A 14,717-nucleotide genomic window follows, 5' to 3' on the forward strand; every position below is an offset into this window, starting at 1 on the left:
CCTTGCTCCCCTTCCCAACGCAGCTGGGTGGCTCTCCACAACCATTCACATGGGTAGATGCAATTCTTTAGAAATGAATGTCTTTCAAATTCATATGATATTATAATGTTTATATTTTGTAAAATTTCTTATTTGTGAAGTTCACCAGAGATATCAGTGACTTCATTGTTGGATTGTCCAAGCTTGTTTTTGGGCTCCAACGACAGTGTATATTTCAGAAATGGTCAAGCTGCTTTGTTGGCATGTGAAGGGATGTTGGGTCAGCACTCTTTCTGGAGCCTTGAATGGACTCCAATGACTTTTCTTATTTTCAATGAAATGAAAAATTTTGAAATTTGTATTGCTCTATTCTGTTTAATAAGTGGTGCTCCAAATTTGGAGGGTCTAGTGCCATGAACAAACACCAAGCCCTAAGTGTTGGACAGTAGATCTGAAGCATGTATTTGACTAAGAAGGATATCCATTTCATCCTCTACTAACATTGCTTTCGGCAATATTCCTTGCATTAGCTAGCGAGTCTCTCAACACAATCATGGCTGGTATATATGGCTTTTTTCTTTTCGTTTCTTTTTCCCTTTTTGCATCGATGGCAGCTTCAACAGAGTCTTTAGATTTATATATATATATATATTTTAAATCTTTAAACCCTCTAAACCATAGAGTGGCGTTAACAACAGATATTTTTCTTTTTTTTTAACCCTGTCTCCAAGGCATTGGCGTATATTCCCAAGAAGACATGGAAACAAGTAGTGACCAACCCAAGTGGAAAGAGTCATCAACCAACTTTCCCAGGCAAGTGGTCCCCTTTCAAACAGTGCAATTTTCCTAGACAAGTGTCATGTGATAAGACACATATAGGAGGAATTCTTTAAGAAAATGGTCTGACCCATGTCAGGAATGTCAGCGCCTAGAAAGTGCTTCCACTACCAAAGTCATATTTTTTTATTTTTGGTTTAAACAATACATTTGATCAAGTGGATTAAAAAAAAAATTATTTTAATGACTGTTGCAAAGTGGAGGTTGTATGGGAAGGAATTAATTTTCTCCCATACAATTTCCAGAGACCTGTAGAGTCTCTTTTCCTACAAAGATTTGAACTCTATACTTCAATACGTACTATGAGCAAGGTTTTGTAAACCAAAAGAATCTAATAGATGCATAGTGAGCCTAGGTCCTAGTATTGGAAACCTGACTGGCTCTGATACCAAATGTCATGCCCACAGTTTATAACCCAAAATGAAACATAGATTCTATTAAAGAAAGGCATGATTAAGATAACTATTTTTTGCTACAAATTTTTAGATCTACACTATAAGGAAACAAAACTTTTATTAACTAATTTATTTCAACTCGAAAGGGCATTTGATTTAGATTTCCATTTTAAAGTCTTTCAAATATAAATCTTAATAAGACCAGCTTGAATCAAATAACAAGACTTAGCTTTTATAAATTTCATTTACATTTCTTTGCAAGACACAATAAATAAAACTACAAATACTCAAAAAATGCTCATTTTCCACCCTACCAATTAATGGCACCATGAGGCCTCTTGTGGCCTAGCCATACCCCCGAGCAAGAACTCACTGCATCTAAGGATCATAGATGTTATCATAAGAGTGAGTTCCTAATACAAGAACAACATTGTTAACTACACTTGTTACACATTTCAGACCTACATGAATCCAACTCAAAAAGAAATACTACAAAAGAAAAGGGATAGAAAGACTCATCTCTCTCTCAAGTTCCCTCTTGATCTTCTTCTCCTCATACTATTCTACCATCCTCTCCTCCCTTCTCCATTTTCCTATTCTGCATATAACTTCCCCATTTTATCTCCAACAATGGTGAAAAAATAATGGTCCATCCTCCCAAGTCTTCTTCCCTCTTCTTCCAAAATCCTCCCCTATTTAATGAAGGCACATGGCTTTCTTATCAATGTGTCATAACCCATTGTCTCTCACTATTCATTTTCGTCACATTTGGAGTGGGGCTCTTTTGAGGTGTCATAATGTGAATTTTAACCATGATTTGACCCTCAGCTAATCCCCAACCTTAGGTAGTATAAGTGGGTTAGGTTATTTTAATCCAAAATGCACTCTAGGGTCCATTTTAATGCCTCTTAAGTCCAACTTTAGATTACATCCGATTTTACAAGAATTTCACATGGAGATGGACTTTGATTACAGTACATGATTTGGCATAGATTCTTTGAAGGTCTTCATAATCATCCTCTGCACAATTCAAATTAAACATCAGTAACCCAAAACATATGTAATTGTAAACATTAATACATATCCTTGATTGAACCATAGATTAACACATTAGACCAACATTGTATTCTAACATCATTTTCTTAAGAATCATATGTCTATGAAAAATTATTTACAAATGTGTATCATTCATTCTACTATAACCACTTCTCTAAATACAACATTTTAAAGAATAGTGGCCACATTAATAATTCATAACATATGTATCATAACACCTTACACATCAATTTCTTACCATAGAGTCCAAATCTATAATGAGATGGGGTATTACATACTACCCCTTTGCCCATTGACTTTCTCCTAGAAGTCACAAATGTTTTATGACATCACTCCCATATTTAGATTATTATTCACATCAACGATCTCTTCATTTAAATTGATTGGCAATTTCTTAAAAATTCTTCAAGCATAGGTACTTACTCTCACTAATTATAGGAATCAACTCATAACATCTATTAGAATAACATAACAAGTATCCCTAATGTTCACTGTGTTATCTACATTCTAACCATTTTTGTACTTCTTTATTTTTAAATTAAATGATGCATAATTCACTTCAAAATGATAATCTCATAACCCAAACTTGATTGCCATTTTCACAGTCACCCTATGTAAAATGTATTCATCACAACAAAATATCTATTTAATTCAATTGGCCATAATTTCAATTACAAAACTATCTAATTATCATGACAACAGAAGATGAACAATATAAAGTATTTACCCATAAGGTAACTGATGTTAGCTAATCGCAGTGTTAACATAAATTAGATACTCTGAATAGTGTGAATTAGGTCTAATGCTACCAGTCTCATAAACTATCGTGTCATATGTAAAGAGGTCCAACCATTTCTATTTGTAATCAGTGTCAATTTTATGAACAAAATCTATAGTTTATCTTAAGTTGAGTCTAACTTTGCACATTAATTAAATAAGAAATATTCTACTATAAAAAGTATCGCATACACATTTGCACCTAATATTCAGATGGTTACGAATGATAAGTAAAACTTATTTAAAAAATAGCAAGTCACATAAGGAACCTTCCTAATCATGTTATTGCATAAGCCATATAATGTTCTCTAATGACAAATTTAATATTTAGTTCTAATCAAATTTTATTGTAGACAAATTAACGATCCTTCTAGTTCTTACTTGGATGTGACCTTACACCTTCCTTCAATCTTCAAGAACTCCTCTCTAAATGTAGAGATTGGGTAAAAACCTCCAAAAGTCTAAGAAGGGCCTCTAAATAGGCTTCAAACTCAACCACCAAAAGGGGCAATAACTATTTCCACCCACTAGCAATTCTAGAAACTCCTAACTCCACCTACACTATGGTTAAACCCCAAGTGGAGATGAGGTGAGGTAACACAAGATACCCATGGTCAATTTTCGCACAAAGGCAAAAAGAGACTTTTTGAGTGACTTCAAAAGTCAAAAAAATGGGCTTAAAGGTTAGAAAAGACCCCTAACCCATACACATACCCTTTGGGTATAAAAAATTCATGTTTTAAGCTTTAGGAAAAAGGTTTTAGAGCCTAACAAAATCTAGGAATAAAATAGGACCTTCTAACTACTTTAACATGCAAATTAAGCACTAATCTGGATTAGGGATGGCTAACCTCAATTAAGGCCCTAACTAGCAAATTGACACCAACTAAGCCAACTTGGGTCCAAAGGTTAAACAACTAACCCTAAAAAGCCACTAAAGCACATAACCATTTTACGAGTGTCAAGCGACACTGAAAGAACATAATTATGAACATTAACATTCACTGAACAAAGAAGATACATACATATATCTCACAAGACATGTGAATTACGAACAACAAGGTCTCCAAAATTAGCACAAAGAGATCAATTTTGTTCCTCCGTAGGATTTCTCGGCTAAATATCTGCACACTCATTGCACACATCAGTAGTCCCGTAAAATCACATGTACATAAATGTATACATATTAGAAATTCACATAAATTAAAACACACATCAATAAGTTTTTCTTCATCCTACTAAATTCTTAACCATTTAAATCTCTTAAATCAAATTCTCAATCCTACATTTACTAATTTCATCAACATACATATACATGAAATATTAAATGACATTCATCAAATATATCTGAAAGTAACATCACACAACATGAAATAATAAAGTATGTTCTAAGGATCAGATAATGTCTCGACATCTCGAGTCGTGAATATCAAAATAATAGTAATGTATCACTATGCTACGATGGGTCGGGGTGAGGCCTCACACAGTCATAAAAGGAGATCTCCAAATTAAAGGGAGTTAATAGATTTAATTTTAGTAAAATAAGGAGTTAACTGATTCAATTTGAGTAGAAAAAGGAGTTAACTAATTTAACTCATTTTTGATCAATAGTGAACTGGAAATTTCTCTTTTTGAACTGAAGAGAGATTTTGTTGAGATATTTAATTTAATAAAATGAGATGCTCTCATAATTACTTTTTCTATTTAATTAAATAATCTATAATTAATTAGAGACACTTTTCTTATTTAATTAAATAATTTCATTTAATTAATTCGGAATGCATTCTCATTTAATTAAATAACTTTGTTTAATTAATTAGAAGAAAGTACTCTATTTAATTAAATAATTTCATTTAATTATTTCAAAATTATTTTCAAAAATAGTCAACTCAAGTCAACCGTGGTTAAATCTGGTCAACGTTTGGTCAAACTTGATCTCTGCGTATGTGAATATGAGCAAATGTGAGTATAAATTCTAGCAACAATTTGATGCAAATTCTCATTCAACCTTTCAAAATGTAGAGATGAGGGTCTCTTAAATAGACTTTCTTGAAATTCATCAATGGTTGAGATCGATTTTAATCAGCGGTCAGCATAAAGGTGAAGTTCAGTCATAAAATGAGATTTTTAAATTAAAGAGTGTTAACAGATTTAATCTGAGTAAAATAAGGAGTTAACTGATTCAATTTGAGTAGAAAAAGGAGTTAACTAATTTAACTCATTTTTTATCAAGAGTGAACTAGAAATTTTTCTTTTTGAACTGAAGAGAGATTTTGTTGAGATATTTAATTTAATAAAATGAGATATGCTCTCATTATTACTTTTTTTATTTAATTAAATAATCTTTAATTAATTAGAGACAATTTTCTTATTTAATTAAATAACTCTATTTAATTAATTAGAAGTAAGTACTCCATTTAATTAAATAATTTTATTTAACTATTTCAAAATTCTTTTCGAAACTAGTCAACTCAAGTCAACTGTGGTTAAATCTGGTCAAGTTTTGGTCAAGCTTGATCTCTGCGTATGTGGATATGAGCAAATGTGAGTATGAATTCCAGCAACAATTTGATGCAAATTCTCATTCAACCTTTCAAAATGAAGAGATGAGGGTCTCTTAAATAGACTATTTTGGAATTCATCAATTGTTGAGATCAATTTCAATTAGCGGTCACGATTAGAGGTGAAGTTCAGTCATAAAGGAAGATTTTCAAATTAAAGAGAGTTAACAGATTTAATCTGAGTAAAATAAGGAGTTAACTGATTCAATTTGAGTAGAAAAATGAGTTAACTGATTTAACTCATTTTTTATCAATAGTGAACTAGAAATTTTCCTTTTTGAACTGAAGAGAGATTTTGTTAAGATATTTAATTTAATAAAATGAGATATGCTCTCATAATTACTTTTTCTATTTAATTAAATAATATTTAATTAATTAGAGACACTTTTCTTCATTAATTAAATAACTTCATTTAATTAATTAGGAATGGCTTCTCATTTAATTAAATAACTTTGTTTAATTAATTAGAAGTAAGTACTCCATTTAATTAAATAATTTTGTTTAACTATTTCAAAATTCTTTTCGAAACTAGTCAACTCAAGTCAACCGTGGTTATATCTGGTCAACATTTGGACAAACTTGATATCTACGTATGTGAATATGAGCAAATGTGAGTATGAATTTCAGTAACAATTTGATGCAAATTCTCATTCAACCTTTCAAAATGAAGAGATGAGGGTCTCTTAAATAGACTTTCTTGGATTTCATCAACGGTTGACATCGATTTCAATCAACGGTAAGGATTAAAGGTGAAGTCCAGTCATAAAGAGATATTTCCAAACTAAACAAAGTTAACAGATTTAATTTGAGTAAAATATGGAGTTAACTAATTCAATTTTAGTAGGAAAAGGACTTAACTGATTTAACTCATTTTTTATCAATAGTAAACTAGAAATTTCCCTTTTTGAACTGAAGAGAGATTTTGTTGAGATATTTAATTTAATAAAATCAAATATGCTCTCATAATTACTTTTTCTATTTAATTAAATAATCTTTAATTAATGAGAGACACTTTTCTTATTTAATTAAATAACTTCATTTAATTAATTAGGAATGGCTTCTCATTTAATTAAATAACTTTTTTTAATTAATTAGAAGTAAGTACTCCATTTAATTTAATTATTTCAAAATTAGTCAACTCAAGTCAACCATGGTTAAATCTGGTCAACATTTGGTCAAACTTGATCTCTACATATGTGAATATGAGCAAATGTGAGTATGAATTCTAGCAACAATTCGATGCAAATTCTCATTCAACCATTCAAAATGAAGAGATGAGGGTCTCTTAAATAGACTTTCCTAGAATTCATCAACAGTTGAGATCGATTTCAATCAATGGTCAGGATTAAAGGTAAAGTTCAGTCATAAAGGGAGATTTCCAAATTAAAGGGAGTTAACAGATTTAATTTGAGTAAAATAAGGAGTTAACTGATTCAATTTGAGTAGAAAAAAGAGTTAACTCATTTAACTCATTTTTGATCAATAGTGAACTGGAAATTTCCCTTTTTGAACTAAAGAGAGATTTTGTTGAGATATTTAATTTAATAAAATGAGATATGCTCTCATAATTACTTTTTCTATTTAATTAAATAATCTTAAATTAATTAGAGACAATTTTTTTATTTAATTAAATAACTTCATTTAATTACTTAGAAATGTCTTCTGATTTAATTAAATAACTTTGTTTAATTAATTAGAAGTAAGTACTCCATTTAAATAAATAATTTCGTTTAATTATTTTAAAATTCTTTTCGAAACTAGTCAACTCAAGTCAACTGTGGTTAAATCTGGTCAACTTTTGGTCAAACTTGATCTCTGCGTATCTGAATATGAGCAAATGTGAGTATGAATTCCAGCAACAATTCGATACAAATTCTCATTCAACGTTTCAAAATGAATAGATGAGCTTCTCTTAAATAGACTTTTCTGGAATTCATCAATGGTTGAGATCGATTTCAATCAACGGTCAGGATTAAAGGTGAAGTTCTGTCATAAAGGGAGATTTTCAAATTAAAGGGAGTTAACAGATTTAATTTGAGTATAATAAAGAGTTAACTGATTCAATTTGAGTTGAAAAAGGAGTTAACTGATTTAACTCATTTTTGATTAATAGTGAACTGAAAATTTTTCTTTTTGAACTGAAAAGAGATTTTTTTGAGATATTAAATTTAATAAAATGAGATATGCTCTCATAATTACTTTTTCTATTTAATTAAGTAATCTTTAATTAATTAGAGACACTTTTCTTATTTAATTAAATAACTTCATTATATTAATTAGAAATGGCTTCTCGTTTAATTAAATAACTTTATTTAATTAATTAGAAGTAAGTACTCCATTTAATTAAATAATTTTATTTAATTATTTAAAAATTATTTTCTAAACCAGTCAACTCAAGTTAACCGTGGTTAAATTTGGTCAACTTTCGGTCAAACTTGATCTTTGCGTATGTGAATATGAGCAAATGTGAGTATGAATTACAACAATTCGATTCAAATTCTCATTCAACTTTTCAAAATGATGAGATTAGGGTCTCTTAAATAGACTTTCCTTGAATTCATCAACGGTTGAGATCAATTTCAATCAGCGGTCAAGATTAAAGGTGAAGTTCAGTCATAAAGGGGGATTTTCAAATTAAAAGGAGTTAACAGATTTAATTTGAGTAAAATAAGGAGTTAACTGATTCAATTTGAGTAGAAAAAGGAGTTAACTGATTTAACTCATTTTTTATCAATATTGAACTAGAAATTTCTCTTTTTGAATTGAAGGGAGATTTTGTTGAGATATTTAATTTAATAAAATGAGATATGCTCTTATAATTACTTTTTCTATTTAATTAACTAATCTTTAATTAATTAGAGACACTTTTCTTATTTAATTAAATAACTTCATTTAATTAATTAGGAATGGCTTCTCATTAAATTAAATAACTTTATTTAATTAATTAGAAGTAAGTACTCCATTTAAATAAATAATTTCGTTTAATTATTTCAAAATTCTTATCGAAACTAGTCAACTGAAGTCAACCGTGGTTAAATCTGGTCAATTTTTGGTCAAAATTGATCTTTGCGTATGTGAATATGAGCAAATTTGAGTATGAATTTCAGCAACAATTCGATGCAAATTTTCATTCAACCTTTTAAAATGAAGAGATTAGGGTCTCTTAAATAGACTTTCCTGGAATTCATCAACGGTTGAGATTGATTTCAATCAGCGGTCAGGAATAAGTTGAAGTTCAGTCTGTCATGCCCAAAACTACAAGGGCAAAGACACAAAAAAAAAAATTTATACAAGGTTTTCACAACAAGATCTACAACAAATCAACACTAGGGAAAGGTGGATTCTTTCAACTAGGAGAAGTCGAGCACAACACCAAATCAGATGCCCAATCGGGGCTATTAACCAAGAACTTTTGTTCTTCCATTTAAAAATGCCATATTCATATGAGGTTTGTGCTGATGGGTAGGGGCACATAACACCCTACCCTTTCTCCCTCTTCTCACCCTGAGAAGAGACTCTGCACTGGTCAGAGTCCAACTAAATAGACCTTTCCCAAAATTGGTCACTTTTTCCCTCTCCAAGGGTGAGTAATACCAAAACACCCATGCAAAAAAAATCTCAAAATTGCAAACATAAATATGAAAGGAAAACAACCAAAATAACATAGTTTTCAAATCTTCCCAACATACCCACAACCATACAAACATTGAAACAACAACAAGGTAGCATGAGCATAAAACAAAACATAAAAACTAAATAAGGAGATGAAAATTTCTTACCTTCATAAAGAGGTAATGGCAATGAACAACTTTGAGTAGAGTTTCCACTTCCTTCCTTCAATCTTCAAGAACTCCTCTCTAAATGTAGAGATTGGGTAACAACCTCCACAAGTCTAAGAAGGGCCTCTAAATAGGCCTCAAACTCAACCACCAAAAGGGGCAATAACTATTTCCACCCACTAGCCATTTTAGAAAATCCTAACTCCACCTACACTATGGTTAAACCCCAAGTGGAGATGAGGTGAGGTAACACAAGATACCCATGGTCAATTTTCACACAAAGGCAAAAAGAGACTTTTTGAGTGACTTCAAGAGTCAAAAAAAGGCGCTTAAGGGTTGGAAAAGACCCCTAACCCATACACATACCCTTTAGGTATAAAAATTTCATGTTTTAAGCCTTAGGAAAAAGGTTTTAGAGCCAAACAAAATCTAGGAATAAAATAGGACCTTCTAACTACTTTAACATGCAAATTAAGCACTAATCCAGATTAGGGATGACTAACCTCAACTAAGACCCTAATTAGAAAATTGACACCAACTAAGCCAACTTGGGTCCAAAGGTTAAACAACTAACCCTAAACAGCCACTGAAGCACATAACTATTTTACGAGTGTCAAGCGACACTGAAAGAACATAATTATGAACATTAACATTCACTGAACAAAGAAGATACATACATATATCCCACAAGACATGTGAATTACAAACAACAAGGTCTCCAAAATTAGCACAAAGAGATCAGTTTTGTTCCTTCGTAGGGTTTCTTGGCTAAATATCTGCACACTCATTGCACACATCAGTAGTCCCATAAAATCACATGTACATAAATGTATAAGTATCAATAAGTGTTTCTTCATCCTACTAAATTCTTAACCATTTAAATCTCTTAAATCAAAGTCTCAATCTTACATTTACTAATTTCATCAACATACATATACATAAAATATTAAATGACAATCATCAAATATATCTGAAAGTAACATCACACAAAATGAAATAATAAAGTATGTTCTAAGCATTAGATAATGTCTCGACATCTCGAGTCATGAATATCAAAATAATAGTAATGTATCACTATGCTACAATGGGTCGGGGCGAGGCCTCACACAATCATAAAGGGACATCTCCAAATTAAAGGGAGTTAATGGATTTAATTTTAGTAAAATAAGGAGCTAACTGATTCAATTTGAGTAAAAAAAGGAGTTAACTGATTTAACTCATTTTTTATCAATATTGAACTGGAAATTTCTCTTTTTGAACTGAAGAGAGATTTTGTTGAGATATTTAATTTAATAAAATGAGATATGCTCTAATAATTACTTTTTCTATTTAATTAAATAATCTATAATTAATCAGAGACACTTTTCTTATTTAATTAAATAACTTCATTTAATTAATAAGGAATGGCTTCTCATTTAATTAAATAACTTTGTTTAATTAATTAGAAGTAAGTACTTCATTTAATTTAATAATTTCTTATAATTATTTCAAAATTCTTTTTGAAACTAGTCAACTCAAGTCAGCCGTGGTTAAATCTGGTCAACTTTTGGTCAAACTTGATCTCTACGTATGTGAATATGAAAAAATGTGAGTATAAATTCTAGCAACAATTTGATGCAAATTCTCATTCAACCTTTCAAAATGAAGAGATGAGGGTCTCTTAAATAGACTTTCTTGGAATTCATTAATGGTTGAGATCGATTTTAATCAGCGGTCAGGATTAAAGGTGAAGTTCAGTCATAAAGAGAGATTTTCAAATTAAAGAGAGTTAACAGATTTAATCTGAGTAAAATAAGGAGTTAACTGATTCAATTTGAGTAGAAAAAGGAGTTAACTGATTTAACTCATTTTTTATCAATAGTGAACTAGAAATTTTCCTTTTTGAACTTAAGAGAGATTTTGATGAGATATTTAATTTAATAAAATGAGATATGCTCTCATAATTACTTTTTCTATTTAATTAAATAATCTTTAATTAATTAGAGACAATTTTCTTATTTAATTAAATAACTTTATTTAATTAATTAGGAATGGCTTCTCATTTAATTAAATAACTTTGTTTAATTAATTAGAAGTAAGTACTCCATTTAATTAAATAATTTTGTTTAACTAGTTTAAAATTCTTTTCGAAACTAGTCAACTCAAGTCAACCGTGGTTACATCTGGTCAATTTTTTGTCAAACTTGATCTCTGCATATGTGGATATGAGCAAATGTGAGTGTGAATTCTAGCAACAATTTGATGCAAATTCTCATTCAACCTTTCAAAATGAAGAGATGAGGGTCTCTTAAATAGACTTTCTTGGAATTCATCAATGGTTGAGATCGATTTCAATCAACGGTAAGGATTAAAGGTGAAGTCCAGTCATAAAGGGATATTTGCAAATTAAAGAGAGTTAACAAATTTAATTTGAGTAAAATAAGGAGTTAACTGATTCAATTTGAGTAGAAAAAGGAGTTAACTCATTTAACTAATTTTTTATCAATAGTGAACTAGAAATTTACCTTTTTGAACTGAAGAGAGATTTTGTTGAGATATTTAATTTCATAAAATGAGATATGCTCTCATAATTACTTTTTCTATTTAATTAAATAATCTTTAATTAATTCAAGACACTTTTCTTATTTAATTAAATAACTTCATTTAATTAATTAGGAATGGCTTCTCATTTAATTAAATAACTTTGTTTAATTAAATAGAAGTAAGTACTCCATTTTATTAAAAAAATTTATTTAATTATTTCAAAAAAAAATTGAAACTAGTCAACTCAAGTCAAACGTGGTTAAATCTGTTCAACTTTTGGTCAAACTTGATCTATGCGTATGTGAATATGAGTAAATGTGAGTATAAATTTCAGCAACAATTTGATGCAAATTCTCATTCAACCTTTCAAAATGAAGAGATTAGGGTCTCCTAAATACACTTTTTTGGAATTCATCAATGGTTGAGATCGATTTCAATCAGCGGTCAGGATTAAAGGTGAAGTTCAGTCACAAGGAGATTTTCAAATTAAAGAGAGTTAACAGATTTAATCTGAGTAAAATAAGGAGTTAACTGATTCAATTTGAGTAGAAAAAGGAGTTAACTGATTTAACTCATGTTTTATCAATAGTGAACTAGAAATTTTCCTTTTTGAACTGAAGAGAAATTTCGTTGAGATATTTAATTTAATAAAATGAGATATGCTCTCATAATTATTTTTTCTATTTAATTAAATAATCTATAATTAATTAGAGACACTTTTCTTCATTAATTAAATAACTTCATTTAATTAATTAGGAATGGCTTCTCATTTAATTAAATAACTTTGTTTAATTAATTAGAAGTAAGTACTCCATTTAATTAAATAATTTTTTTTAACTATTTCAAAATTCTTTTCGAAATTAGTCAACTCAAGTCAACCGTGGTTAAATCTGGTCAACTTTTGGACAAACTTGATCTCTCTGTATGTGGATATGAGCAAATGTGAGTATGAATTCCAGCAACAATTTGATGCAAATTCTCATTCAATCTTTCAAATGAAGAGATGAGAGTCTCTTAAATAGACTTTTTTGGAATTCATCAACGGTTGAGATTGATTTCAATCAATGGTAAGGATTAAAGGTGAAGTCTAGTCATAAAGGGATATTTCAAAATTAAAGAGAGTTAACAGATTTAATTTGAGTAAAATAAAGAGTTAACTGATTCAATTTGGGTAGAAAAAGGGCTTAACCTATTTAACTCATTTTTTTATCAATAGTGAACTAGAAATACCCCTTTTTGAACTGAAGAGAGATTTTGTTGAGATATTTAATTTAATAAAATGAGATATGCTCTCATAATTACTTTTTCTATTTAATTAAATAATCTTTAATTAATTAGAGACACTTTTCTTATTTAATTAAATAACTTCATTTAATTAATTAGGAATGGCTTCTCATTTAATTAAATAACTTTTTTTAATTAATTAGAAGTAAGTACTCCATTTAATTAAATAATTTCATTTAATTATTTAAAAATTCTTTTCAAAACTAGTCATCTCAAGTCAACCGTGGTTAAATCTTATCAACTTTTGGTCAAACTTGATCTCTACATATGTGAATATGAGCAAATGAGAGTATGAATTTCAGCAACAATTCGATGCAAATTCTCATTCAACCATTGAAAATAAAGAGATGAGGGTCTCTTAAATAGACTTTCTTGGAATTCATCAACGGTTAAGATCGATTTCAATCAACGTTCAAGATTAAAGGTAAAGTTGAGTCATAAAGGCAGATTTCCAAATTAAAAGGAGTTAACAGGTTTAATTTGAGTAAAATAAGGAGTTAACTAATTCAATTGAGTAGAAAAAAGAGTTAACTGATTTAAGTCATTTTTGATCAATAGTGAATTGGAAATTTCCCTTTTTGAACTAAAGAGAGATTTTGTTGAGATATTTAATTTAATAAAATGAGATATGCTCTCATAATTACTTTTTTTATTTAATTAAATAATCTTAAATTAATTAGAGACAATTTTTTTATTTAATTAAATAACTTCATTTAATTACTTAGGAATGTCTTCTAATTTAATTAAATAACTTTGTTTAATTAATTAGAAGTAAGTACTCCATTTAAATAAATAATTTCGTTTAATTATTTCAAAATTTTTTTCGAAACTAGTCAACTCAAGTCAACCGTGGTTAAATCTGGTCAACTTTTGGTCAAACTTGATCTCTACGTATCTAAATATGAGCAAATGTGAGTATGAATTCTAGCAACAATTCGATGCAAATTCTCATTCAATGTTTCAAAATGAATAGATGAGATTCTCTTAAATAGACTTTTCTAGAATTCATCAATGGTTGAGATCGATTTCAGTCAACGGTCAAGATTAAAGGTGAAGTTCTATCATAAAGGAAGATTTTCAAATTAAAGGGAGTTAACAGATTTAATTTGAGTATAATAAGGAGTTAACTGATTCAATTTGAGTAGAAAAAAGAGTTAACTAATTTAACTCATTTTTTATTAATAGTGAACTAAAAATTTTCCTTTTTGAATTGAAAAGAGATTTTCTTGAGATATTAAATAACTTCATATTTCATTAATTAGGAATGACTTCTCATTTAATTAAATAACTTTGTTTAATTAATTAGAAGTAAGTACTCCATTTAATTAAATAATTTCGTTTAATTATTTCACAATTCTTTTCGAAACTAGTCAACTCAAGTCAACCGTGGTTAAATCTGGTCAAATTTTGGTGAAACTTGATCTCTGCGTATGTGAATATGAACAAATGTGAGTATGAATTCTAGAAACAATTCGATGCAAATTCTTATTCAACCTTTCAAAATGAAGAGATGAGGGTCTCTTAAA

Source organism: Cupressus sempervirens, chromosome 11 (assembly GCF_028749045.1).
Source record: "Cupressus sempervirens isolate cs-2001-9-10 chromosome 11, ASM2874904v1, whole genome shotgun sequence".
NCBI classification, from domain to species: Eukaryota; Viridiplantae; Streptophyta; class Pinopsida; order Cupressales; family Cupressaceae; genus Cupressus; species Cupressus sempervirens.